At 40.3% G+C, this 27,619-nt stretch overlaps 1 pseudogene; it reads right to left on the bottom strand.

The window, feature by feature from the left end:
* Nucleotides 1-13,248: 13,248 nt before the first annotated feature.
* Nucleotides 13,249-23,575, bottom strand: LOC134298699 (apoptosis regulator BAX-like; annotated as a pseudogene).
* Between the last annotated feature and the right edge of the window lie 4,044 nt (nucleotides 23,576-27,619).

The raw sequence follows: 27,619 nt of genomic DNA, 5'->3' as shown, positions 1-27,619 counted from the left end.
TCTGTGGTGTTAATTGCTTAATTCAGTGCAAGTACGTAGTTGAGATTAAGGGGATCTGTTGCTGAAAGAACTACTGCACCCTGAAGCCAAGACATTTTGCTAAGCCTGTCTTTTGGGATTAGCCATCATATGCTTCAGATGTCATTTTGTGCAGCCTTAATGCAAATTATCTACCCCCGTCTCTTGCCTCCCCACTTATATTGATATTTATAGGAAACATTATTTCTTTCTTTCTCCTTCTTTCTTACTTCCTCCATGATAATTTTTATATAAAAAGCTTGTGTAGCTTCTCAATAGTCATTTGCTCTGACATGTGAAAATGGTTGCTTTGGTATAGGATTTGCAGAATGCAATGCAGAAAACCAAACCTATAACTGGTGATTTTTATAATCCTAATAAACTGCATTCAGAGGATGTTTAATGGCCTGATTTACAAGTAATCAAGGAAAGGATGATAATTTCCCCACTTCTGTTCATCCTCTTTCATGCAGATTTCACGTGCCACATCTGGAGCATGAGATTTAGCAGGGGTTTAAAGATGTCTGCAATCTTTCTAGCGAATGTTGATGCAAAGAGGGAAAAAATGTAGGTTTCAAACATGACTACTGTTGGGTATTCTTCAGTCCTATCCAGCCTAGAATCACAATATGAATATTTAGATTTGAAGGTTGCCAAAAATCAGGGCTCAAAAGTTGTTTCTCTGTGTTCTGGCTCTAGAATCCAGCAGTGAGCATGACAAGGGCTTTGAGATTCCAGCCCAAACCAAAGTAGAGCAAACTTCTTGTGTCCATTGTTTAGGTCCATTGTATTTGTTTTCAAGTTGTTTCTGGCTTATGATGACCCTAAGATCCTATCATGGGGTTTTCTTGACAAGATTTGTATGGGGTGGGTGTTCATCTAAAGCTCTGGGAGTATGACTTGTCCAAAGTCACCCAGTAGGTTGCCATGGCTGAATGGAGATTTGGGTCCTAATCTACTACAGCCTTACTCCAACACTCAAACTATTACACTCATCTTAGGTCCCTAACAACCCATATTTATAGAACAAGAGCCATATTTAAATTTCCATCAAACTGACCCATATTACCCAGCAATATTCTCTGACTTTGGAGGAAGAAAGAGGAATAAGGTAAAGGTAAAGGTTTGCCCTGACGTTAAGTCCAATCATGTCTGACTCTGGGGGTTGGTGCTCATCCCCATTTCTAAGCTGAAGAGCCAGCGTTGTCCGTAGACACCTCCAAGGTCATGTGGCCGGCATGACTGCATGGAGCACCGTTACCTTCCCGCCAGAACGGTACCTATTGATCTACTCACATTTGCATGTTTTTGAACTGCTAGGTTGGCAGAAGCTTGAGCAACAGCGGGCGCTCACTCCGCTCCCGGGATTTGAACCTGGGACTTTCGGTCTGCAAGTTCAGCAGCTCAGCGCTTTAACACACTTCGCCACCGGGCCTCCAGAAAGAGGAATAGTACCAGTCAAATATAATTTCTGTCATGACCAAATAATAAAATGCCATTCCCTCCAATTTTATGTACAAGACCCAAATGGAGTGGCAGGATTTTTTTTTCTAAGGGTGATGCAATTCTGAAATTAGCTGATTAGCTCATGGGCAAAAGAGGAAAGTTGCACAGATCTCATTTCTTGACTCCCCTATCTGCTACCGGAGGCAGTCTCCACCTTAGACCTAAAGACAAAATTGGTCCTTAAGTGGATAGATTATTTTTATTTTCTAAAAGTGAAACCTGGTGTTTTATGTGTTGGTGACAAGGAATAACAACACAATAAGGTCATGAACATCATGCTATTGGTTTTCCATGACTTGGATTACTTCAGTACCCCAAGCTACAGCAGTAACTTTTCCTGAAATTAATAAAGTAGGAGGATAGATTTCATAAAATTAAATAAACTAGAATTGACAGTGACATAAGAAAGCAATTATGTGGGAAACACTAACTCAAGCATTCCCAGATGATATATTAAAATTAGGGAGGAATTGTCAAGGGAGCCCGGTGGATGTTTCATAAACTTCCTTCATTATTTAATATATACTCCTTCAATTTCAAGGTGCACATATATTTGTGGATTTAGGAATATAGGTACTGTTCCATTATCCAGACAGGCCATAATGCTGTGCTAGAGAGAGAAGGATAGTCCATTTTATGGGAGGGGGGAGTTGAAGGAGGAAACCATTTCCCGATTTCATAAAGAAAGAGTTGTTTCCATGATAAGGACATGGGTGGGGGGAATAACAGGAAAACAGGAAATAGTTTTCCTCCTTCAACCTATTCTCTGCCCCCATAAAATTGACTATCCTTCTCTTTCTAGTGCCCCTTTGTGGCCTCCACTTGGATAATGGAACAGCACTTAAAATATAATTTTAACATACTGTATATACTTGAGTATAAGCTGACCCGAATGTAAGCCGAGACACCTTATTTTACCACAAAAAACTGGGAAAACTTACTGACTCGAGTATAAGCCGCGGGTGGGAAATGCAGCAGTTACTGGTAAATTTAAAAAATAATTTTAAAAAATACATTAATAATTTACATTAATTGAGGCATCAGTAGGTTAAATTTTTTAAATATTTACATAAATTTACATATTTACATAATCAGACTGTCCAATTCTGATTAAATAATTATTCTAATCATGTGAATTTCTTTAATATAGTAGTTGAATGTACAAAATACCCCTTCCAAAAATATAGGCATTAGATTGACACTGCGTTTTAATTAACAAAACACACATACCAATCTTCCCAAAAGATACCTTGGTAACAGAAAGGTTACAATGTAGTAAAATACACAGAACTGAGAGTTATCTGGAGACCTTCCTCAATATGCTCACTGCAGCTGCCGCTGTTACTGGGGTGACTTCTTGGAAGCAATTAGTTCATTTTTTTTAACTGACATTTAATCTACAAAACAATGTTTATGAGACTAGATCCCAGACTAGTTTGCATAGAGTTGCTTCCTTTCTTCTCTCATGGCCGTTATTTTCTATTTCTAATCCTAATAATAACTGAGGAGAGCTACCAATTTCCAAGGCGAACTAAAGCATCTAAACTGGGCTCTACAGGCCAATGAATACTCCACCACAGACATCAGAAGAGCTGCAAGGCCAAGAACAAGTCATGAGAGTCAAGACAAAGATCCACCCAGAGGAAAGGTGTTCTTACCATACACGAAGGGAACCACTGACCACATAGGCAAATTGATGAAGAAACACAACCTACAAACTATCTACAGATCCACAAAGAAAATCCAACAAATGCTACGTTCAGCAAAGGACAAGAGGGATCCTCTCACCTCTGCAGGAGTCTACTGTATACCATGCAGCTGAGGACAAATCTACATAGGGACCACTAAACGCAGCGCCCAAACACGAGTCATGAAAGAAACTGCAGACTAACTCAACCAGAGAAATCAGCCATAGCAGAGCACTTGATGAACCAGCCTGGACACAGTATATTATTTGAGAATACAAAAATGCTTGACCACTCCAACAACTATCATGTCAGACTACACAGAGAAGCCATTGAAATCCACAAGCATGTGAACACAACTTCAACAGAAAGGAGGAAACCATGAAAATGAACAAAATCTGGCTACCAGTATTAAAAAACTCAAAAATCAGAACAGTAAATAAGAAGCAACACTCTGAAAACAGAGGAGTTCCAGACATGAATCAACCAGGGGCAGCTAATGACTCTGAACAAAGGATGCCCCCAGGCAGGAAGAAGCCCAGAGATGAAGCTATTCAATGCTAATTGAGGTGATTCACTACATCATTCACACTGGCCTCCAACTGACAAGAGTTCTTCTCTCACCCTGGACTTTCCACAGAGATATATAAACCTTCCTTGCTTAGTTTCTCCACACCTCATAACCTCTGAAGATGCCTGCCATAGATGTGGGCAAAACGTCAGGAGAGAATACTTCTGGAACATGGCCATACAGCCTGGAAAACATACAACAACCCAAACTCATGAAAACTATGGCCAGAATGTGAAGATCCCATGAAACTAGTTTGATTAGTTCAAAGCAGCTTGTGACTTGTTTTTCTCTAGCATTATTCAAAACACCAACATACTGTACAAATGATCTTGGAAAATGACTATTTTGAACAGCAGCTTATGGTTTGGCATGAGGGCCAGGTCATCCTCCATAATAGTTGAGAATGCAAGTGTGGCTATGAAAAGAAATTGAATACTTGTGAAGCCGCCTTGAGTCTCCTTCAGGGTTGAAAAAGGCGGAGTAAAAGTACCATGAATAAATGAATCAATAAATAATATTTCTGTATTTGTAAAAAGGACCAGGCTGCTCCTTCAGTTCAGCAGAATAAGATCAGCCTCAGGCAGCAGATATAACATGTCATGAAAGGGGAACAAATTGTTAGTCATTTACTTCGTTATTAATAGTGGTTTTTTGTTTTTGTTTTTTACTGCTAGAGCTAGAGACAGGTACTTTTGCGGGTTTTCTCATGTGTCAAAATAATTTAGCTGGCTTTGGGTATTATTCACCTTGCCTTGGAGACTGGAGAGGTGCCATTTGCAACTTCACCCCAGGCAGCAACTTGCCTTGGGCCAGACCTATGCAAATTGTCATACAGCTAGACATTTTGGCCAGGGGAAGCAATCTGTACTATTTTAACAGCAAAAGCAGAACAACTCTCAGCTTGTTTTCTCTCCCTTGCTCTCTGCCATTGGGTAAATGCCTGACAGGACCCACACACAGAGTTATAATGTGGTTCTGGCTCCTAGGTGATTCAGTTGGTATTTCTTGGCCACTGTTTCAGAGATGTCGGCACAGTTTTATTACTGGGGCCAAGATGGGAGCGCATGATGTTGGCTTCAAAATTCAGTATCATGAAGTTCTGACTAAGGGAAATATCCACTGCGCTAAGCACTAGTTGGGAAATATAAAGTTGAGCTGTCTGTTTTGGTGTCTTGTGACCCAGTAAGGGTGTTCCAGAAACAGTGTGGAAGCAGTCACAAGTGGTTAGAAAACCCAGAAAAGGGTGGAGGTGGAAGCGAAATAGCATCTGAAGCAGAATTTGATATCAATATGAACTTCTAAGCTTAGAGTAAAAATAATTACTATCACTGGATCATGTGCTTTTGTAGATTTCAGTATATGTAAATACACCAGAGAAAATATTATAAAGTCTTACTTAAAACATTTTACAATCCAAATATTTACTTTAAAAGATTCCAGAGATGGCTGGTAGTTTATTTCAAAATATGTGTGAGGAACTATCACACATATTATTTATTTATTATTTATTTGCGACATTTATATCCCGCCCTTCTCACCCCGAAGGGGACTCAGGGCAGTTTACAAGTATATATACATACAATCAGGCCTGTAGCTGGGGGGGGGGGGGGGGTAGGGGTTTCCCCCCCCAAACCCCCCCCAAATTTTTCAGATTAAAAAAAACCCGGTTTACTCATGAATTTTAACTGGTTAACCAAATCCCCATGCTAAGTCTATGAGACACAAAAAATTAAGAGTCCCTCCAGGCACTATCTCAAGCAGATATTGACAGGTCTGAACTCAGGGGGCAGGTGAGTCAGAGGTTAAACCCCCCCCCCCAAATTTTCAAAACCCCTCCCGAATTTTTTTTCTGGCTACGGCCCTGCATACAGTATATTATATTATACAAATATATTGCAATATTATTAGTAATATTTCATGTAATATAAATATACAATTATAATAGTGAATAATTATTATTATTACATTATATTACATCATAATATTATTATTAATATTACATGTATATACAATATATTATAATATTAGTATAGTATAATATTATTAGATATTATATCATTAAATTGATACAGGAGACATGGCGGAAATATGTCTTCCTGGCCCCACCTTCTTCATTCTGGTCCAGAATGGCAGTTAGACCTGGGGGGGGGGGGGAGTTAATATGGGGAACAAGACTAAATAGATAAATATGACCTAATCATGTCTCTGGTCCTCTTTCTTCACAAAAGAGCTACAGCATGGTAATGTGTGTATTGGTGTGCGTGAGCAATGACAGAGCTGTGGAAAGATATTCTACATTTATGAAAATACAAACAAGGACATTTTTTTCAAGCACATGGATTTACTTAATATAGGCCAAGTCTTCATCAAACATTATCAGAAGAAATGCAGCCTGATTGGTATCCACTTCAATAAAGGGGGTTTTGTAAGTCAGACTCTGATCTAGTGAAGAAGGATTGTTGAAAATACTGAAAGATCTAACTTCATTCTGGGATGTCGCTCCTGGATGTCCATACAACATTTAAGAATCCAAATGTGAAGCAAAACTAGTTATCCTGATTTTATTCTATGTTAACAGAAGTCGTGGTTGGTGTGAACAGCTGGTGGACAGTGAAAGGAACAGATAACTGGATAGATGAATGGATGGATGGATGTCAAAGTATTTGTACCAGACATGAGCTCAGTACATAAAAATGTTAGCAGTTACTGTACCATGAGTCTTTATTCTTCTATGTACCAAAAGAGCAACCTTCTACAAGCTGGTGGAGAAAGGTAACTTAGTTAACAACAAGTAGATCCAAGCTTGAACAGGTATGGTATGACTCGTTTAGTGGCACTCCAAAGATATTTGCCCCTGGAAATATTTGTGGGCCTTCTTAGATCACCTAGTGCTATTCTATGGCAAGCTTGCAACCCAAGTTAGTCAAAATATAGAGTTGGCTATTATCTGCAGTTTCATGAATCCATGGATTAAGAAATGCATCCCCAGCAGATACAGTGGTTGTACTATCCCATGTAGCCCTAGAGGAAAGCTCCTGTCAGATGTAATTGTTTTCCTCCTCAATGTTAAGTTATCTTTGACTTGGCTCAAGCTATTCACTTGGTGAATTAATATGTCTTCAAGCATTTTTCAAACATTTCTTTTTCTTGGTTGCGCGGTATACTCCTCAAATGTGCAGTGTTCCTTTCAATAAGTTATTTCAGCTTAAATATATACCTGTTTTGGGTTTGGGTACATTGATGCATGGGAAACTGCTTTATATGAGAATAGCTTATTTATCAGTTTACCCCAAAAATATATATTCAGTGTGCTGGTACGGCTGTACCAGAAGCTCCAACTTTATTTTCTTGCTGCTAATGTTTGCAGTCATAGGGCAGGCTGCCTGTCCATCGTCATTAAGGTTGGTTCCGCCCCTTGTTCAGGGCTCTGGGAGGGAAGGAGCCACTTTTAAGTCAGTCTCGCTTAAGGAAGCTAAGCTATAGGACGTAGACCAGCTCATCCCGTAGAAAAGCTTCATATCTCAAGAACATCCAGGGATATAGAACATCCAAGAAAACAGAAACAGAAATTCCAGGGGAAAAGTCCCAAAAGCTCTGGCTGAGAGCTCACAGCCTCTCAGCCTCACAGCTCCTGAGGGAAACAGCCCTAAAGTTTCCAAAGAAACCTCGGAGAGAGAACAGCATCACAGATCCATGGAACCCCAGCTGAAACATCTACAAGCCTTGGTTGGTAGATCTACTCGATGCCCAGACACATTTGGAATCAGTAGTAGGTTCCACATCAGCTAGGCCTGTATGATAGACAGCCTGGGAGAGGTTATATGGGGGTTTTCTTTTTACATAGAAAGTACAGTTAACCAAAGCCGATTGCCCGTCCCCTGGGGACAAGATTGAAAAGCCAACAGTTTATTAAGGAAACCTTGAAGTGTTATTTGACTCCTTGAAGATTTATTATTTTTCAACAATAAAGACTTTGTTATTTCATTAAAGACTCAAAAGACCATCCCTTTCAGGAAAATCATCAAGAACCTCTCTTTGAGCTGCCCTGGCTTCCTGCTGGGCATAAAGTATACGTCCTATACAAAAGACAATAGTTACAGCCCCAGCGCGTGACAGAACATTCAGATGGACTCCAACTTCTTAGGGCATTTTAATGACACTTTTTAGTGTAATGTGTTTTATTTTGTTTTTGTTTTGGCTAAGCAATATGGGGATAATTTTACCTCATCTCGATTTCCCTGGGATACGTATTTTTAAAGGACGTAAATGATAAGTTAACACCTCTTTTAAAAACAAGGTCTCTCCTGTGCCTAAATCAGGACAAAAGAATAAAAGTACAGTGAAATTGTTTGGGTAGCAAGAGGCTGACACTCTTACTACAGCCTCTTGGCTATAGTAGCTATGGTATGCAGAGCCGGCCCTAGGTATTTTTCAAGTGTAGGCAAACAGAATTTTGCCCCCCCCCCCCAAACCAATCACTGAAAAATAAAAGCGTTGGATAAGCGAAAATGTTTGATAATAAGGAGGGATTAAGGAAAAGCCTATTAAACATCAAATTACATTAAGATTTTTACAAATTAAGCACTAAAACATCATGTTTTACAACAAATCAGCAGAAAAAGCAGTTCAGTACCTTGCGTAGGCAGGCCGCAGGAGACAGGAGTTGCCTCGATGGCGCCCCCAACAAGATGGCGCCACAGGCAAATGCCTAGTTGGCCTGGTGGTTGAACCGCCTCTGATGGTATGGTAGCTAAGCTAGCTTGCCAAGCCCTAGCCATTCCATTTCACGGTCTAAGCAAGATCGTTCACTTTATCTGCTGCTTACGGTTATCAAGTATGAACTCAGGATCTTCTATATACAAAGCATGTGTATGACTGAGCTATGGTTTATTTCTATCTAAAAGCCTAACAACAACAAAAATTGTCCAAGCTTTTGCACATAACACTATGAAAAATATAGGCAAAAATATACTCCATTTTTGGATCTAAATACTTCCTTATCAGAATATCTGGACATTAATTTTATTAATCGTAGCAATTGGCAGCTGGTGAGTTACATTTCAGTGAAGTGGTGAATACATTGCAGATTTTAGCCTGCATCATAAAGAAATAATTCAATGTACTGAACCAGGGGTCCCCAAACTAAGGCCCGGGGGCCGGATGCGGCCCTCCGAGGTCATTTACCTGGCCCCCGCCCTCAGTTTTATAATATAATATATTGTATATACATATAATATTTATAATAATATTATAATGTAATACAATATAACACTAATAATATTACCATATAATAATATTAATTATATATTCTATATTACATACAGTAGAGTCTCACTTATCCAACATAAACGGGCCAGCAGAATGTTGGATAAGCGAATATGTTGGATAATAAGGAGGCATTAAGCAAAAGCCTATTAAACATCAAATTAGGTTATGATTTTACAAATGAAGCACCAAAACATCATGTTAGACAACAAATTTGGCAGAAAAAGTAGTTCAATACGCAGTAATGCTATGTAGTAATTACTGTATTTATGAATTTAGCACCAAAATATCACGATATATTGAAAACATTGACTACAAAAATGCGTTGGATAATCCAGAATGTTGGATAAGCGAGTGTTGGATAAGTGAGACTCTACTGTATAATATTACTAATAATATTACAGTATAGTGGTATAGTTCAATAATGTAATATATAATGCTAATATTGTGCTATGCTAATAATATAATATATTGTATGTACATATAATTTGTAAGCCACTCTGAGTCCCCTTTGGGGTGAGAAGGGTGTGATACAAATGTAGTAAATAAATGCAGTAAATAAATAAATAATAAATAAATACATTTTAGACTTAGGCTCGGCCAAAGTTTGAAATGACTTGAAGACACACAACAACAACAACAACAACAATGACAACAACAATCCTAATTAACTTGACTATCTCATTGGCCAGAAGCAGGAGCACACTTCCCATTGAAATCCTGATAAATGTATGTTGGTTAAAATTGTTTTTATTTTTAAATATTGTATTGTTCTTTCATTGTTCTTCTTGTTGTTGTTGTTGCACTACAAATAAGACATATGCAGTGTGCATCGGAATTTGTTTGTATTTTTTTTTCAAATGATAATCCGGCCCCTCAACAGTCTGAAGGATTGTGGACCGGCCCTCGGATTAAAAAGTTTGAGGACCCCTGTACTGAACCCTATAGGAAAAATAAGTTTAATATCTCAAATAGCAGCCTTGCAACTTGAACTAAAACCCAGAGTCGGATTTTGGGTTGTGACTGCAAATGTAGCAACCATTAATGTTATATTTTGGAATATTCCACTAACAAGTCACAGATAATTGCTGACTGTTGCCATGCTAAAACCCAGAGTCAATTTACCATGTTACTGAAATCTAAAAAACAGATACCACTGATTTTGAGCAAGTGGTTATTTAAAAAGTTGACTTGTATTTTTGCATCTGGAAATAACTATTTATGCTGATAGATATATAGGTGTCATCCAACTTATACTTCACAATCTGTAAATGAACTATCCCAGTACATATATAGGCTTAAACCAAAATACTTAACTTGTTTTGTAGATCAAGCCACAAAGTATCATTGGCACTGCAAAACCTGGAGCTATCACAATACTATCAACATTTTTTCCAGCATAACTGCCAATGAAATAGCAAAAAAGAGGTAGAAAGCACCAGATCAGACAAAACAAGTAATGTAAAAGCAGCATAGAGAGTTGTAGTCTGTGCTAAAAGAAAAATGAAACCCTAGTGAATAGAGGAGAATGAATTTGTCAGCCATTCATAGTAATTACTGGTTCCCATATGGGCCATAACAGGAAAGTTCCACATGGTTTTTGGCAGTAGTGCAATTCATAACAAGAAGAGCTTGTTGAATTATTTAACCATTAAAGACTTTTGTACAACCTGAGCAGAGATCGGTACTATGTACTATGGTCTATAATTATAAAGGAGATTGCTGACCTAGAAAGCTATAGGTCTAATATATTTTGGCACAAAAAGTCACTAGAGAGGAAATTAAAGAACAGTGGGAACATGCTCAAGGTTAAGACATTTCCTTGACAGAGATTTCCTTTCAAGCATAGAAATTTACCACACTATGATTTGAGTAGTTGGAAGAACAAGTTCAAAGACAATGAGATGCAGAAGATTCATTGGTACCCTAGAACAGCTATGTAAGTTTGAACCCAACTTTCATCATTTAATGATACCATTTGCATAGGTTTAAGTGTAAATTTTCCTGGTGTCTAACAGGTAGACAAGAGAAGGTCAGGGGAAGAAAGTGGTCAGTTTGGAAAGTGGTCAGTTCATAAGTAGCTGTGGATAGAAGTTCTGTTAATTCCGTTTTGTCTCTCATGCATTACAGTGGTACAAGCTAGTTTTTTGCAGATGCACTTTGTCTTTCAGAACCCATACACATCTAGACATAAGAATATAGATCATTGCATCCATTGACCATAGTGTCCTTCTAGAATGGCTGGAGGGACTGGGAATGAGAGACACTGTGCTGCACTGGTTGTGGTTGTACCTCTCAGGCAGGTTCCAGATGGTGGTGCTTGGGAATAGCTGCTCCTTAAAAAAAAAGTTGTTATATGGTATCCGACAAGGTGCCATTCTATTCCCAATGCTTTTTAATATTTACATGAAACTGCTGGGAGAACTCATTTGTAGTCATGGGGCAGGGTATTATCAGTTTGGGAGTGCTTCTGGGTCCATCTCTCCAAATGTCAGCCCAGGTAGATGTGACAGTCAGGAGTGCTTATTATCAGCTTTGGTAGATACGCCAGCTGACCCTCTCCTAGATTTGGAGGACTTTAAAATGGTAGTGAACATGCTGGTAACCTCAAGGTTGGACATCTGCTGTGCATTTGGGCTACCTTTGTACCAAGTTTAGAAACCCTCGTTGGTTCAAAATACAGCAGCCTGATTGGTTACAGGAACATCCAGTAGTGAGCATTTTACATCTATCCCAAAGTCTCTCCACTGGCTGTCAATTGGTTAGGAGGAAAAGTACAAAGTGTTGATTTTGACCTTTAAAGGCCTACATGGTTTGGCTCCAGGTTACCTAAAGGATCGTCTTCTCAGCATACAATCCGCCCCACACACTTAGGTCTTCTGGGATGCACCTGTTTCAGCCTTCCAGAACCTGACTGGTGACCGTCACCCAGAGGACCTTTTATCGGCCACCTCAAGACCGTAGAATGACCTGCTGGAAGAGCTCTGGCAACTAAATCAGCTGTCAGAATTTAAAACACATTTGAAGGCCTATATCTTTTGGCAGGTCTATCCAGCAAGTTTTGATTAATTTTAAACTTGTGTCTTATGTTTAAACTTTTTGTGTGTATTTTAATATGTATTTCATAGAAATATGTTTTAATATGTGTATTTAACAGAATGTTTTTAGATGATGCATGTTTTAGCAATGTCGTAACCTGCCTTGAGCCATGAGGAGAGATGGGTAAGAAATAATAATAATAATAATAATAATAATAATAATAATAATAATAACCTGCTTTGATTGAAGTCAAAAATCAGAAACTCCTCAAAGCACAGCAGACAAAAAACCAGTACAAGAAAACCACACTACAAACCAGAGCTGACAGCCAGCACAACAAAACATTGCATGGAAAGTTCCTTGACAAAATTGAAGGAAAGGCTGATAAGGAGAAGACCTGGCTATGGCTCACGAATGGGACACTGAAGAAGGAGACAGAAGGCCTGATCCTTGCAGCCCAGGAGCAAGCCATCAAAACAAATGCAATTAAGGCCAAGATTGAAAAATCAGCTGAAGACCCAAAATGCAGACTGTGCAAGAAAACCGACGAAACCATTGATCATATCCTCAGCTGCTGTAAGAAAATCGCACAGACAGACTACAAACAGAGGCACAACTATGTGGCCCAAATGATTCATTGGAACGTATGCCTCAAGTACCACCTGCCAGCAGTAAAGAACTGGTGGGATCACAAACCTGCAAAGGTTGTGGAAAATGAACAAGCAAAGATACTGTGGGACTTCTGAATCCAGACTGACAAAGTTCTGGAACACAACACACCAGACATCACAGTTGTGGAAAAGAAAAAGGTTTGGATCATTGATGTTGCCATCCCAGGTGACAATCGCATTGACGAAAAACAACAGGAAAAACTCAGCCGCTATCAGGACCTCAAGATTGAACTTCAAAGACTCTGGCAGAAACCAGTGCAGGTGGTCCCGGTGGTGATGGGCACACTGGGTGCCGTGCCAAAAGATCTCAGCCGGCATTTGGAAACAACAGACATTGACAAAATTATGATTGCCAACTGCAATGTGATGAAGTCCTAAGTGAAATTGCTTAACATGAACTCGTATATTAATCCTTGAATTGGAAAACCAGGGGAACCTGTCCTCATTTGTTCCCACAGAACCAAAATGCACCCCCACTGAAGGGGGCTAAAGATTAAAACATTTTCCAGAAGGTCAGTGAGGTGGTCAAGATGCCAGCCACAAATACAGCAATGGTTTACTAAGCTGGGGTGCCAAAGTAGGACAGGAGGCCTTCCCGTCATCTCTGGGCTTGAATCTAGGTCAGGATATGATTTTTGATATACTCCATTGTCTGGCTAATGATGGTCTTTATGAGCTCTGGTACTTTTGTGAAAAATTGCCTTCAAGACCAACTTGCACACAAAGTAGAACAAAACTACTACTCATTCCTAGTTGAAAGTCCTATCAGAGAACATCTGGCAGTGACTTTGAAAAAAGCCTCCTTTGGTAGATACTAGAGGTGTGCATTCATTTTTTGTAGTTTCATTCGTATCATCTCATTTTCGTATTTGTGTCCCACTAACGAAAATGGGCTGCCTATATGACATGAATTTTCATCTGGCTTATGAAAAATTAAAATTTTCGGACCATTGGCTGCAATGGGAGGGCTTCCGAGGCTCTTTCCTGGAACCAGACTCAGTTTAGGGGGCCGAAATAACTGCTGTTCTTAATATTAATATAAATATGATAATCAAGATCCAATTGATCCCTATTGGATGTAATTGGCAGGCATTGCTCTTCTGGACCCAGACTTAGTTTATGGGGCCAGAATAACTCCTGTTCTAAATATTAAATATGGTCATCAAGACCCATTTATCCACATCGGATGTAATTGGCAGGTGCTGCTCTCCTGGACCCAGACTCAGTTTAGGGTACCAGAGTAACTATCGTTATTTATATTAATATTATTACTAGCACCCATTGATACACATCAGCGGTAATGTGAAAGCAGCCCTCTGTCAGTACCTGTTTATTGTTATGGGGCTTAAACGAAAGGAAATGAAAGCAAGCATGATGATTGTGTGGCTTTTATTTTCGTGTTGCCTCTCGTTTCCTACTAAAATGTCATCATTCGTTTTGTGTAGACGAATGGACCAAATGAAACAACAAAATGAAGGAAATGAAGGAAAGTTTTTTAGTGGACACACCTGAACTTGTTCCCAGGGCCGTAGCCAGAAAAAATTTTTAGGAGGATTTTTGAAAATTTCAGAGGGGGGGATTGAACCCCTGACCTACCTGCCCCCCCCCCCCCCGGGTTCAGACCTGTCAAGATCTGCTTGAGATAGTGCCTGGAGGGACTCTTAATTTTTTGTGTCTCATAGACTTAGCATAGGGATTTGGTTAACCAGTTAAAATTCATGAGTAAACCAGGTTTTTTTTTAACTTGAAAAATTTCGGCGGGGGGGGGGTTGAACCCCTAACCCCCCCCCCCCCGGGGCTACAGGCCTGCTTGTTCCATCATACTCTGCAACCCCATGTTTCTGTCCAGTTCATCTCTGATCTGGCACAGACACTTACTCAACAGCTTGGTGTTAGGGTTACAGACCCAAGACTCTGAGTCCTTGAGCTCCGCCAACTTTGCCTGGATGCATTCAGCATCTCCACAGCTCTGCACTCCATTCCAGATAAACCCTTTCAGAAGTACAATTAATGTCTGAAGGATCTGATCTGAACTAGTGCTCACTTTCTGAAAAGGGGTTTCAGGTTCCCACTATCTCCCAGGATTTGCTGCTGCTGCCACTATCTCACCTTCAATGCAATGCAAGGCAAAGCAGTGCAATGTGCTCTACCTGCTCTACCTTTTTCTTTTAGCCAGCAAGCCCAGTTACATCATGAACTCATATAATTAATGGGCCTACTATACCATATTGGCACATGCACAAGGGTAATTTCCCCTAATGTAAGCACCTTGCAATGCACACTTTTTAAGAAAATAAAACAACAAAACAACAACTAAAACAACAACAACAACAAAATGGTTGGGTCAAAAATGCCACAAATCTCTACATTATTGACAGCAGTACAACTTTTTCCCCCCAGCCAATATAATTTGTTGGATCAAAACAGATAGAAGAAATGCAGTCTAATTGTCAATAGATCAGACGCCACCGATTTGTCTGCTAAAGAAAATCAAGATTTCTTCTATTAGAGAACACTGGAATTCATTGGGAACAAGAAAGATCCACAATACATGAAGTGCATTTTATTTTATCTCATTATATTTTATTTTACCTTAGCTTATTTTATCCCACCTTATGTTTTTTAGCTATGGGTGTTTAGTAGGCTTGTCCGATCGATGGAAAAAATGTTTCAATTCTCGTTTCTAAAGTAGGGGGTGCCGGCTCTTCGATGTAGAAATTATTTCTAAATGTTTCACCCAAAATTTTTGGATATTTCCAAAAATTCGTAATGTTTCTAAAATGGCGGACGCGCATGCGCAATCGCCAAAAAACAGGAAACCGGGGGGGGACTTTTCTGGGGGTCTCCCGCTCTCATTTCTTGAGCTATTCTCATCAAATTTGGTACAGTGGGAGAACACATTACACACTCTTTGCTCAACACATTGCAGAATGTTTCCTGTCTCCTATGATTTTTGGCGAATTTTCATAACTTTTTATAATACACTATTTTTCAATATTTGAAGAAACCTGTTCCTGGTTTGAAAGTCTTATTTCCTGTTCAATTGGGTTCTTATCACTGTAAAAGTCCCTCTTCTACTTGTGTAGACTTTGGATTAGAAATGCAGCACACGCCAAGCAATGCCTTGACAGGATTGGCAACGTCCTTTGGAAACTATAAATTGCCTTTGAACCTTTTGATCAATGGTGCCACTGGCTGACCTTGTGATTGCAAAAATGAAACTCTGGCTAAGGACTTTGGATTAGAAATGCAGCACACGCCAAGCAATGCCTTGACAGGATTGGCAATGTCCTTTAGAAACTATAAATTGCTGTGTCTGATTTGACTATAAATCAATGTCTGACTTTGTGATTGCAGAAATAAAACTCAGCCCAAGGCTTGGGAATAGAAATGGAGTGTGAGGGAAGCAATGCCTTGGCAGTGCCCATGTCCTTTGGAAACTATAAATTGCTGTGGACCCTCTACTGAATCAAATCAATGTCTGACTTTGTGATTGCAGAAATAAAACTCAGCCCAAGGCTTGGGAATAGAAATGGAGTGTGAGGGAAGCAATGCTAATATATAATAATATATAATTTTCAAGCTCCCTCCTTTTAAGGCTTGGAAAGAAAGGCTTATGGGGTGATTGCTTTATTCCAAAAAAGGAAAAATAGAAAGGCAAAAGGTCTACCTCAGGAGAAGGAACCAACCCAAAGCTCAGCACTAGCAGGGAGGGACGCAGACTCCTTTGGAAAAAAAAATTCCCAACATCCACAGCAAGGACTCTGCCCCAAGCCCCAAGCCAATTTCCCCCCAACACAATATCTAAGCACTGCAGCAACCCTCTACTCCCAGTCACTTTGCCCTCTCAGCTTCACGGCGCGCGGGAACCACCCACTCTCCTTGGTATCCCAACCCAGAATGGCTTGGCTCCGTGCAGAGGCGATTTTTATAGCGATTCTAAACGTGGACACGGAGGACGCTAGCCCCCACCTTTTTTAGCCATCGTGGAAGACTCTGATTGGCAGGGAGCGGGAGCCATGTTAGGCTGCGCTAGGCTCCCGTTCATGTTAGGTTAGAGAAACAATAATAATAATAATAATAATAATAATAATAATAATAATAATAATAATAATAATAAAAATATTTAAAAAATGTTTTTGGAGGAAAAAAATTAACGAAAATTTTAAGACACAATTACAGAATGGGCCAACGATGGATCGTATTGCATTGCCAGTAGCACCCAGGGAAAACGTTTCAATACTTGTTTCAAAAAATGGGAACAATACGAAATAATTACGGTAGGGGAATTTTTACGACAATATGGACAACCCTAGTGTTTAGGTATAGCACATTTGATTCTGCACCCATAAACTTTCATTTAGACATTGGGTCTTACTTTTTGTATAGTTAAAATATATAGAAACTGTGATTAGGAAAATGCTGGGTCATTGCTGTCTTTTAATGAGAGTGCAGCACTCAAAACCTCTGTCAACCAATGGTTCAAATTACAGGAAAGGAGATTCCACCTGAACATTAGGAGGAACTTCCTGACTGTAAGAGCTGTGCAACAGTGAAACTCTCTCCCTTGGAGTGTTGTGGAAATTCCTTCTTTGGAGGCTTTTAAATAGAGGCTGAATTACCATCTGTCAGGCATACTTTCTGCTTTTCCTGCATGGCAGGGTGTAGTGAACCTTACCTATTAGGCCGGGAATGAAGCCTTGGTAACAGTGAGTGAGGCAGGCATACATTTTGTTGAGGAATGCCAGGCAGCCATCTTGAGTGTGGTTAGAAAGGGGGAGGAGCTTAGAGAGAGACTCCTAGGATTGGCCAACCAGAGCAGATGGGAGGAGCCAAGTCTTAGAGTACAGAGAAAAAAAAAGAGCTCCAGGCAGTTCTGTTTGGAGAGTTAGAAGAAGGGAGTTCTGTTGTAGGGTTTGAAGAGAGCAGTTCAGTTTTGGAGTGGTGTGTGTGTGAGTGAGAGAGAACTAAAAGCTGTGGATATTGACAGGCTAGGTCAGGCACTTTGGATCTCTGGAGGGGAAGATAATTCAAGGGATTGACTCTCACTACTGGACTGGTTAATAGAAGGACACTAGGTTAGAGTTAATTAACAACCCAGGGGAACTCATGACTATTCTCAGCAAATAGAGTGAGGGTTTTTGTGACCAATAGTTAGATTGATTGGTTGGAACTGTTCGAAACTAAGTGAAGTAACCTGGAACATACAACTAAGTTAAGCTGAAGAACGTCTGTAACCGTTTAGGCTAATGTACCTCTCTGAAGTAATCATTTACCTGTTTTTAAGAAAATAATTTTTTATTCTATTTTCACCTTTCAAGAGCCTCCACAGTGTATATTTTCCATCAAGAAGACTTTATAAAAGTTCCAGCAATACAACAATAAAATACCACATAAAAGCCTCATAGTGAACATCAGTTTGGGAGTCAGAAGTGGGAAACCGTGTGGGCAGGAAATGGGAGAAGTTTGCCTCAGACACATTTGACAACAAAAATCCTAAAGACATTTTAGGTTGGTGGCAGCTACCATTTAAAAAGAAAATTTGTTATAATTAGCCTCCCCGCTTTGCTCATTCCTTTATACAGGGGTTGTACCAGATGGCCATTGTGGTCTCTTCTAACTCTATGATTTTATTATTCCCCACTAACATTTTTATGAATTAAAACTATTCAACGCTCTTTTAATTCATAAGGCACTTTATGAAAAAATAGTGCAAACCCAGAAATTGATTATATAAACTTCTTAATATGCAGAAGAAACTGCAAAGAAGCTATGGAGGAGTAAGGCAATAAACTTTAAGAACATCTATGAGATTAATACAACTCTTGGTGAAAAGCTCAAAATAAATACTTTTAGCCTGTCACAAAAAACTAAAAATCTCATACAAATATTTGGGAGATAGAAACATGAAGACTGAGAAGTAACATGATAGATGTATCATGTATGTACTTTGAAATAAGCTGTCAACTCATGGTGACCCCATGAATTACATAGCTTTTTCCCAGGCAAGTAATACTCAGAGGTGGTTTTGCAAGCTCTTTCCTCTGAAATATAGCCTTTGTACCTGGTACTCATTAACATTCACCCATACAAATAACAACCATCACCAACCTTGGTTATATCCCAAAATTAGATAGGATCTGGTACTTTTAGTGTATTGTGCCACTTAGGACATGATCACTGTTTGTCATTAATTTTCTGAAGGCATGTTATGCAGGAGACTGGGTCAGTATGTTTTCTGCTAGTTGAAAAGGCTTCTCTACATGGGCCTAATAAACTGTGCAGTCAATCCTGGCTGTCCCCAGGATGTTCTTCCACTTCTGGAGGTTATTGCAGGTTCAACCCAATTAATCCAGTTTAGCCTCACATTAGCACAGGGAAAAGGGGACAGACAGGTTCTGTGTTGTCCCTGTCATCACTGCAAAAGAGCCACAAAGCTCTTTGAGAGCTCCTGACCATCATGGCTCTGGGTAGTAAACTATTTTTCTGTAAATAGATGTTGGATGGCCATTCACAAGAATCCTTTGCTTATTTTTGCAGAGCAGTGGGTTGGACTATTTGGCCCTGTTGGTGAAAACAGCCAGTATGAGAGTGTAGCTGCACTTGAAGATTCTAAAGATTAGACTCTTTGCAAGAAACCATGTTCATTTCAGAAGTATACAGATATAACCTTGGGATTTGGGAGGATCTTACCCATGCCTACTAACTAACTGCCACTTCATCAGCTTGTTTTTTCATGTTAAGAGTGTATAAATATTGATAAGGCCCACATATACTAAAAACTTTGATAACCAATTCATTTGTTAGCTTATTGCTTCCAAAGAATCTTTGCTTCTTAGTGGGACCAGTATGCTCATTTAAGTTTGGTCTGAACACCTGATGAAAGTTCATGTTCTCTCAAAAACTAGTCTAGAACACTGTTTCTCAAACTGTGGTTTCCTGCCCCAAATGGGGCCCCCTTAACTCAATATTGGGGTCCTGAAAAAATAGGCAGCAGTAAAAGGTTTCTGGACATACCTAAGACCTCAGCAAACATGCCACTGGAATCACCATGGATCATGGAAATTCCAAATGTGCCTATTTGGGGGTGTGGGGAACCTGTCGCCACACAACCTACATTATATGACTCACCCGAGTCCGCATCCCACAGAAGCATCCATTGCCCAGCTTTCCCCGTTGATCCAAGGCAAAATGTGTTGCTGCTGTGGTGGCATGCACCAGTTCGTCTTCTCCTTTATGATGGAGCCCTGTGGGAAGTTGCAGTGCATTGTGAGATGGCTTTGTCATAAAAGGATATGCAAACCATTGAATGCTGCCAATTTTTCCCCCATCCAGTGTGGTCACAAGTGGCTGTTTGAGACATTTATACAATACTGTTGTGCAGTGTTTATAGTGGATTCTGCAGAAGATGCTTCTGTTGAACTTCATCAAAAGGAAAATCAATCTGGTCTCTACAGGCCAATGGATACTCCACCACATACATCAGAAGAGCTGCAAGACCAAGAACAAGCCATAAGAGTAAAGACAAAGATCCACCCAGAGGAAAAGTGTTCTTACCATACATCAAGGGAACTACTGACCGCTTAGGGAAGCTGATGAAGAAACACAACTGACAAACTATCTACAGACCCACAAAGAAAATCCAATACATTCAGCGAAGTACAAGAGGGAGCCCCTCACCTCTGCAGAAGTCTACTGTATACCATGCAGCTGTGGACAAGTCTACATAGGGACCATCAAATGCAGCATTGCCCAAACACAAGTCAAGGAACATGAAAGGCAGTGCAGACTAACTCAACCAGACAAGTCAGCCATAGCAGAACACTTGATGAACCAACCTGGACACAGTATATTATTTGAGAACACAGAAATGATGGACCACGCTAACAACCACCATGTCAGACTACACAAAGAAGCCACTGAAGTCCACAAGCATGTGGACAATTTCAACAAAATAAGTAAACCATGTAAATGAACAAATTCTGGCTATCAGTATTTAAAAAAACCTCTAAAACCCCACTTGCCTAGTTTTCAACATACCTCACAAACTTTAAGGATGCCTGCCATAGATGTGGGTGAAATGTCAGAAGAGAATACTTCTGGAACATGGTCATATAGCCCGGAAAACTCACAGCAACCCACAAAATCAATCTATTTGTCAGATTGCAGATGTTGATGTGTTATCAATACATCTTGGATTTTTATACCTATTTTGTATACCTATACTCCCAGGGTCATGTAAACCTTTCTTGGGCTAAAATGGGTCACAAGTGGAAAAGTTTAAGAAGCCCTGGTCTAGAACGTCATCAGATAGGGTTTTAAAGTCAAGTATTCAGTGATTTTAATAAAGAATTTTTCTTTTGTTTCTGAAAGTTCATTGGGGGGGGGAGGGTCTTCTTTACTACAATAGCTGTACTAAACACTTGGCAAAACAATCAATTCCACCAACAAAATACAAAAAGAAAAGGAAAGCTGAAGTTCAAAATTTGTTGTCTTAAGCAAAATCACCATTTTAATGCTGAGGCTCCAGGATATAAATCTAAAACTGGACACAAACCGGTCACGTTCTACTGACCAAGAAACACATGAATGAAATGTTATTTTTAGAAACTTTTAAATAGATTGGCTTATGAGTTGTCAGAAGTGTGACAGTTCACACAGACTTATTCCTGTGCTCACTAAACATAGGAGGTGGGAAAATAGCAAATCAGTAGGCAGCCAAAAAAGATAGTTATGAAAACATGGAAACTGGGAGAGAGGGGAAAAGAGAAAGAGAGAGGAGAAAATAAATTCTTCCAGTCATGGGGATGAGAAGATTTCTTTCCGTGGGCTATCATATCCTGGGAATTCTGAGTCAAAACCTCCAATAGAAATCTCACCCAGCAATAAGTCAGTAATGAACACTGTAAACAGCCACCCACTGTACTGAAAACTGTTCTCTCAGCAGCAAAAGTTGGTAGGAGTGGGAAACATCAATCCAAGAAACAGCCACTAGGAATGTTTTGAATTAGTTCTGTCTTCTGAGCTATTATATCCACAGTTGCTACTTCACATACACACACAATGCACTTTTTCCTCAAACCATGATGACTATTTCATACAGCGTGGGAGAAGAGAAACATTGAATGAGCAGGGGAAAGCAAGGGCATGAGAAAAGAGATCTGGGAGAAGCTTTGCAAGGCTGCTTCCGGTATTCAAAAATGCTCTTTATTTAAAAAGATAACAGAAGCAAATTCTCTCTGGGCTGACAGGCATGCTTACTAGCCAGGCCTTTGAGAATGGATGGAAAAGCATTTTGCTGAATATGAAGGCTTTGGCAAAAGTAGCACCGTGTTGTCGAAGGCTTTCATGGCTGGGATCACAGGGTTGTTGTATGTTTTCCGAGCTGTATGGCCATGTTTGAGAAGTATTCTCTCCTGACGTTTCGCCCGCATCTATGGCAGGCATCCTCAGGGGTTGTGAAGTATGGAGAAACTTAGCAAGGAAGGTTTACATATATCTGTGGAAACTCCAGGGTGAGAGAAGAACTCTTTGTCAGTTGGAGGCCAGTGTGAATGTTGTAGTTAATCACCTTGATTAGCATTGAATAGCTTCATCTCCTGGCTTCTTCCTGCCTGGGGGCATCCTTTGTTCAGAGTCGTTAGCTGACGCTGGTTCCCATGTCTGGAACTCCTCTGTTTTCAGAGTGTTACTTCTTATTTACTGTTCTGATTTTTGAGTTTTTTAATACTGGTAGCTAGATTTTGTTCATTTTCATGGTTTCCTTCTTTCTGTTGAAGTTGTCCACATATTTGTGAATTTCAGTGGTTTCTCTATGTAGTCTGACATGATAGTTGTCGGAGTGGTTGAGCATTTCTGTGTTCTCAAATAATATACTGTGTCCAGATTGGTTCATCAAGTGCTCTGCTATGGCTGACTTCTCTGGTTGAGTTAGTCTGCAGTGCCTCTCATGTTCTTTGACTCATGTTTGGGCGCTGGGTTTAGTGGTCCCTATGTAGACTTGTCCACAGCTGCATGGTATACGGTAGACTCCTGCAGAGGTGAGAGGATCCCTCTTGTCCTTCGCTGACCATAGCAATTGTTGGATTTTCTTTGAGGGTCTGTAGATAGTTTGTCGGTTGTGCTTCTTTATCAGTTTGCCTATGTGGTCAGTGGTTCCCTTGATGTATGGTAAGAACACCTTTCCTCTGGGTGGATCTTTGTCTTTACTCTCCTGGCTTGCTCTTGGCCTTACAGCTCTTCTGATGTCCATGGTGGAATATCCATTGGTCTGTAGAGCCCAGTTTAGGTGGTTTAGTTCACCTTGGAGGAGGTGAGGTTCGCACAGGTATATATAAACCTTCCTTGCTTAGTTTCTCCATACCTCGCAACCTCTGAGAATGCCTGCCATAGATGTGGGGGAAACGTCAGGAGAGAATACTTCTAGAACATGGCCATATAGCCCGGAAAACATACAACAACCCAAAAGTAGCAACTTTTACACCTCTTAAGATTTGTTTTAAGAAGAAACAAACCTTGTCACAATAATTCATACTTTTGTGAGGATTATGCTTCAGAGAAATTAAATGCAACCATAATTTTAAAATGTGAAAGTCTCATGCACATATAATGGTGTCAGGGAAGCACAAACACATTTTAGTTAATCGGATGGGATACATACATTAGGTAAAACATTAATAAAAAACTTCTCCCTTCGGCAGCCGTTTGGTCCAGCCATTGTGCGGGTGAAGGGGGAGGGCTGCAAAAGCCCTCCCTGTTCACCCGCCCGCCCGTGCCTTGGCTCCGTCACGCTGGGGGCCGGCAGCACCGGCGCCCGGCATGGTGAAGGAGCCAGCCGTGCATGTTGCTAGGTAGATAGCAAGCTACCTAGCAACACGCATGGGGCGCTCGCCCCTTGGGAGCAAGGTAGCTTGCTATCTACCTAGCAACACGCAGGGGACACCTCCCAAGGGGGGAGTGCCCCGTGCGTGTTGCTAGGTAGCTTGATACCTAGCAACATGCACACCTAGCCTGCCAGCAAGCAGGTGAACGGGGAGGGCCTTTGCGGCCCTCCCCATTCACTCGCTCTGATTGCCCTGAGGCTCGGATGAGCAGGGCTTGGACAAGCGGGGTTTTACTGTAATAATAATTATTATTATTGTATGACACAGAAAACAAGATAGATATGCCGGATTTTCTATCACAAAATCACAAGTCGGACACTTCCCAAGTGTCTAGGACTGTGTGATGTATTTTCGGATGATGCGCGCAGATCCCAGTAGGGTGGCCTTTTGCAGTTGGCAGATTGTAATTTTGTCAATGTCTATTGTTTCCAAATGCCAGCTGAGATCTTTTGGCACGGCACCCAATGTGCCCATCACCACCAGGACCACCTGCGCTGATTTCTGCCAGAGTCTTTGAAGTTCAATCTTGAGGTCCTGATAGCGGCTGAGTTTTTCCTGTTGTTTTTCATCAATGCGACTGTCACCTGGGATGGCAACATCAATGATCGAAACCTTTTTCTTTTCCACAACTGTGATGTCTGGTGTGTTGTGTTCCAGAACTTTGTCAGTCTGGATTTGGAAGTCCCACAGTATTTTGCGTGCTCATTTTCCAATACTTTTGCAGGTTTGTGATCCCATCAGTTCTTTACTGCTGGGAGGTGGTACTTGAGGCATAAGTTCCAATGAATCATTTGGGCCACATAGTTGTGCCTCTGTTTGTAGTCTGTCTGTGCGATTTTCTTACAGCAGCTGAGGATATGATTTATTATTATTATTATTATTATTATTATTATTATTATTAATGTGCCCTAGAACAATCCCAGATCTGGCACATTCATGCTGAAGTCCTAATATGTAGAAGACCAAAGTTTGGGAACCACTTGTCTAAAACATATGGAAGGCCAAAAGGTCCAAGTAATTACATCTTCTTTAAAGCTAATTGCTTTATTATAGCAGGAGCTTCTATGGCTCATCACTTCCTACATTAGTTTTTGGCCACATGGCACTCAAGCGTGGCACCGCTTCCCCATCACATGGTGGAAGTGTTGCCCAACCTGGACAGAAGTCTGCTGGTTCCATTGGAGCCAGCACAACACGGGAGTCTTCCCATGTTGATGAGGAAGCCCTAGGATGCTTCCATGCCAGTTGGGGGCAGGGCCTCTGCTGGAAGTTGAGGAATGTTGTGTGGTGGGTGCGTGCCCATCTGTCCCTCAACTGGCTGGCAAACATCCTAGGTACTGTAGTTTCTATAGCTTATGAGAAATCAAATTAGTCCATCTTCATAATGTAATAATCAGGTAGTTGAAGAGCTACACATTTCACAAGCCTTTTATTCTATTTTCTGCTCCTGTCTATAGGAATATGAATTTTACCTAAGCAAGAAGAGGGGAAAAGAGAGAAAATGTATTTTGGTAGTAATTACAGCAACTCAATAGAGCAGTTGAATTAAAAGCAAACAAACATTATTTAAACAAAGCATTGCTAGAAGAGTTTAAATTAAATATACATAAGGGAGCATCACCCATCTCTGTGAATACCTCCATTTCGCTGTAGATGGAACACCACTTTTTCCTTAGCCTATGCATAATTGTAGGGCTTTTGTAACCACTCTGACAGCCTTTCCAGCACGTTAACGGGAGAATCACATCTTAAATGCCACTTCTTATTTTAATTTTGCATGGTGAGATGACGTAGGCCCTGCAGGTCTCTGAGGATTAAAACAAGCCTGGGGCTTGATCCAAATGCCAGCAAAAGCAAGGGGAGATTTGTGTGTGTGTGCATTAAATCCCAATTATCTGAAGGAGCTGTAATGGACTTAAAAAAAACCAGAGGGAAAAAAAACCATTAAGTAGTTCTCCTACAAGATCTGGTTCAAATACACACACATGCTCAGTGCTGTCAAAACACCCTGCTTACTTATTCAAGTACATAGATAAATTAAGATCTAGTGGATCTTGGCTAGATAATTTGCCCTTTGGAGCTTGTTCTGAATAGTAAGAGTCTTGCTTCTTTCTGTTGAATCTGTTGTTCTTTCTGATGTGTTAATTTTTGACACCACCCAGCAGAAATCCTTTGGGATGAAAAATCATCCCAGATCACAAATAACAGTGCTTGTTATTGTTTCAAAAGCAGAACCAAGACAATGATAGTGTTTCAAAATCCGGTATATTTGAATAAGGATCTGAGACTTTTAAGAGTAATCATAAGAATAAGGAGAACCAATTTAATGTGTGAGCGTGAGTCAAGTGATGGGTGGCATGGGGCTCTGTAGATGGTGTTCTGCAAGCATCCTGGGATGCTTACAAAAACCCGTTTGATTAAGTCATTTGTCTCAAGGGACTAGTATAGTGCTTCAGATTCCAGTTTTTCAAGATTCAGAAGTTCAGTTAATTTATCTTATCTGGGGGCCAGGTAGGGGCAGTATTACTTTGGGATTGAATTCTAGTTTTTCAGTATACACGGGAGCCCCTGGTAGTGCAGTGTTTTAAGCCCTTGTTCTGGCAGGACTGATGACTTGAAGGTTGGGTTGCTGACCTGAAGGTTGCCGGTTCAAATCCAACCCAGGGAGAGCATGGATGAGCTCTCTCTATCAGCTCCAGCTTCATGCGGGAACATTAGAGAAGCATTCCACAAGGATGGTAAAAAACATCAAAACATCTGGACGTCCTCTGGGCAACGTCCTTGCAGGCGGCAAATTCTCTCACACCAGAAGCAACTTGCAGTTTCTCAAGTCACTCCTGACACACATAAAGTCAACACTATTGCAATTTTTAATTTTTATAAGCATTCTGAACATGATGAAATTTTGAATTCTTATGTGACCAGATAATCCTGCCAGAAGTGAAGTAATGGGTTAGAGATTGCCTGCAAAATTACTCCACATGCATCATAGTATTTTAATCGTGGCGCTTCCGGTGGTGTAGTGGGTTAAAACCTTGTGACTTGAAGGTTGGGTTGCTGACCTGAAGGCTGCCAGGTTCGAATCCAACCCGGGGAGAGCGCGCATGAGCCCCCTCTATCAGCTCCAGCTCCTGGCGGGGACATGAGAGAAGCCTCCCACAAGGATGGTAAAAACGTCAAAAACATCTAGATGTCCTTTGGGCAACATCCTTGCAGACAGCCAATTTTCTCACACCAGAAGCGACTTGCAGTTTCTCAAGTTGCTCTTGACACGAAAAAAAATAGTATTCTAATTGCAGTGGAATTCTCACACAGAGCAATTTTGCAAATGTTAAATGAAAAAATTAATAGCTAATGTTGTCTAATGTTTGCCTTGTGTTTTTGAGAAAAACAAAGAAAGTATTCCTCAATAATTTTGGGAATATATACTGAAGAGCAGATTGGAATAATACAAGTGGACATATTTCTTAATGGTATATAAAGTACCATGGCATCAAACTGAATGGTGAAGGGACAACTGCAAGTCTGAATATTTTCCCCATGTACAACATGCAAGCAATCGAGCAAACAAACAATCTATGGAAAATAGCACCCAGTGAGACATCTGACTCTTTTCCCGTTACTTACATGGGAAGAGCTGTAGAATTATTATCTCATTTGTATTTTAATGTATAACTTGTTTTGCCACCATATGACATTCAGAGAATGCCTCTGCCTTACCATATGCTAATAAATAAAGGTCTCAGGGGTTTTTTTTATTTTTTATTAAATAGGGGTTCTTTTGGATGCTTGAAATAGTGCCTTATTTAAAATGGCAACCCTTTTGAAAGGCAACGTTCTTTTCTTTAGATCACTATAGTACCATTTGACATTCGAGATTTTCCTTGTTTGGAAAAGAGCCCAACAATGAGGGCCTTTAATGCATAATTATTTACAGTAGTTTCCATGTTATTCCTCTTGATAATGGACTTGAATGCTGAC

Source organism: Anolis carolinensis, chromosome 4, assembly GCF_035594765.1.
Source record: "Anolis carolinensis isolate JA03-04 chromosome 4, rAnoCar3.1.pri, whole genome shotgun sequence".
Lineage (NCBI taxonomy): Eukaryota > Metazoa > Chordata > Lepidosauria > Squamata > Dactyloidae > Anolis > Anolis carolinensis.
Note: the sequence above shows the minus strand (reverse complement) of the source record. Positions and strands in the feature narration are given on the sequence as shown.